Here is a 2,948-nt window from a genome sequence, read left to right as displayed (position 1 = left end):
TGTCTCTTTAAGGAGGGAGACTCTGCTCTCCCTCACCCTCCTGGCTCAGCCAGTGCTAAGTCAGCTGACTTTTAAAACTCTAGGCTCCAAGTTCCACTGGTATTCAGCCCCTCTGGTTTTCAAGGCCAGATGTTATGGGAATTCATTTTCCCATGTGGGTTCCCTGTTGCTTTCTTCTCTTCATGACTGCAACTCCCTTCCTCCAGAAGGAAGCTCCTGACCACCATTTCTGCTCTTCCTAACCTGTCCAATGTGGCTTCTTCTCTACATTTAGTATGGAGTTTGTTCTACCAGTCTTCAGATTGCTTTCTGGTCTATTTACTCAGATGTGAGTGATATCTAGTTATTAATGTGTGAAGAGGTGAGCTTAGTGTTTTCCTACTCCACCATCTTCCTAAGCCTCTCGAGGATATATCCAAAGTAATACTCTCTAAATGGGATATTTTTGAAGAAAGGGAAGAAAAAATATACTTAAAGTGGTGAATAACAATTGACACCCACAACTTAAGGTTTACAAAGTCATCAGAATATGTGGGGAAGTCAATTGTCAAGGTTTTCAGAAGTGACCCTGAGAGTGCATGGTTTTGTGTAAGCCAAGTATCAAGATGGAGAAGCAGCTGATGAGAGGAGATGGGCACCCTGGATTCTGGTTCTCTGTTCTAGTTAGGAGACTCAATTGCCTTCCCGACTCTCAGAGTAAACAGTAACAACTAAGTAAGAGAAGTCTTCCAGCATGCCAAACCAAGCAACCTGAATTAATTATCAGGCTTGACCAAAAAGACTTTGGTCAAATTCACAAACCCCCTCATTCAGACTGACAAGGAAATGAAGAAGGGGGAGGTACCTTGTCAAAACGATACATGGTTTGCTTCAGAATTTAGAGTGGATATGGTCACTTATATTAAGGCTACATCCAGAAACCAGACTATTTTTTTACCTTTTTATTTATTTATTTTTTTAAATTCAATTAAACAACATATAGTACCTCATTAGTTTTTGATGCAGTGTTCAATGATTCATTAAGCAAAACAAAAACAAATTTAATGTCTATCCTCATATCAGTGATAGACATTAAGTCTAACATTAAATAAACTGCCTTACTACAATGGAATGATATTCAATCATCAATAAAAAAAAATTAAGATTTAGAAATAATAAATAAATATAATTTTTTAAAAGTTCATATAGGGCTAACAACTGAATAAATGTTAGTCTCTTAAAGATCTAAAGAACTTTTCTGGGTGTTATATGCAACTAATGAATCATTGAACACTACATCAAAAACTAATGATGTACTATGCAGTGGCTAACTGAACATAAAAAAAAATCTAAAGAACTTTCATTATTTATTTATTTACTTGAGGTGGGGTGGGGAGTGGCAGAGTGAGAGGGAGAGAGAATCTTAAGCAGGCTCCATGCCCAGCACAAAGCTCCACCCTCAGCACAGAGCCTGATGCAGGGCTCAATTTCACAATCCCGAGATCATGATCTGAGCCAAAATCAAGAGTTGGACACTTAACCAACTGAGCCACCCAGGCACCCCATGATCTAAAGAACTTTTAAAATAAATATAGTTCATGATACATTATGAAATAGTTTATGACATAGTAATGTTAATCTTATCATTCTAACGACATAAAAGGATATTTTCAAAAGGAAAAACATAGGAGCAACTGGGTGGCTCAGTCCGTTAAGTGTCTGCCTTCAGCTCAAGTCATGATCCCGAGGTTCTGGAATAGAGCCCCACATCGGGCTCCCTGCTCAACGGGAGGCGTGCGTCTCCCTCTGCCTGCCACTCCCCCAGCTTGTGTTGTCTCTCTCTTTCTCTCTCTCTCTCTCTCTCGCTCTCTGTCAGATAAATAAAAGCTTTTTTTGTTTGTTTGTTTCAAAAGAAGAAGCTAACAGGAATGAGCAAAACTTAATGGGATCTAGAAATTGTGTAAGATTCCGTGGGTTTTTTTTACTTAATTTTATTTTATTACGTTATGTTAGTCACCATACAATACATCTTTAGTTTTTGATGTAGTGATCCACAATTCATTGTTTTCATATAACACCCATTGCTCCATGCAGTATGTGCCCTCCTTAATACCCATCACTGGGCTAACCCATCCCCCAACCCCCCTCCCCTCTAAATCCCTCAGTTTGTTTCTCAGAGTCCGTAATCTCTCATGGTTCATCTCTCCCTCCGATTCCCCCCACTTCATTTTTCCTTTCCTTCTCCTAATGTCCTCCATGTTATTCCTTAATTTCCACAAATAAGTGAAACCATATGATAATTGACTTTCTCTGCTTTACTTATTTCACTTAGCATAATCTCCTCCAGTACCATCCATGTTGATGCAAATGGTAGCTATTCATCCTTTCTGATGGCTGAGTAGTATTCCATTGTATATACGGACCACATCTTCTTTATCCATTCATCTGTTGAAGGGCATTTTGGCTCTTTCCACAGTTTGGCTATCGTGGACATTGCTGCTATGAACATTGGGGTGCAGGTGCCCCTTTTTTTCACTACATCTGTGTCTTTGGGGTAAATACCCAGTAGGGCAATTGCTGGGTCATAGGGTAGCTCTATTTTTAATTTTCTGAGGCACCTCCACACTGTTTTCCAAAGTGGCTGTACCAACTTGCATCCCACCAACAGTGTAAGAGGGTTCCCCTTTCTCTACAACCTCTCCAACACTTGTTGTTTCTTGCCTTGCCAGTTTTTGCTATTCTAACTGGTGTAAGGGGGTATCTCAATGTGATTTTGATTTGAATTTCCCTGATGGCTAATGATGATGAACATTTTTTCATGTATCTGTTAGCCATTTGTATGTCTTCTTTGGAGAAGTGTCTGTTCATGTCTTCTGCCCATTTTTTGACTTATTTGTTTTTTGGGTGTTGAGTTTGAGAAGTTCTTTATAGATCTTGGATACCTGCCCTTTATCTCTAGTGTCATTTGC

This window comes from Phoca vitulina, unplaced genomic scaffold (genome assembly GCF_004348235.1).
Source record: "Phoca vitulina isolate PV1807 unplaced genomic scaffold, GSC_HSeal_1.0 scaffold77, whole genome shotgun sequence".
NCBI lineage: Eukaryota > Metazoa > Chordata > Mammalia > Carnivora > Phocidae > Phoca > Phoca vitulina.
The sequence above is the reverse complement of the archived record's forward strand: the minus strand, read 5'-3'. Positions refer to the sequence as shown.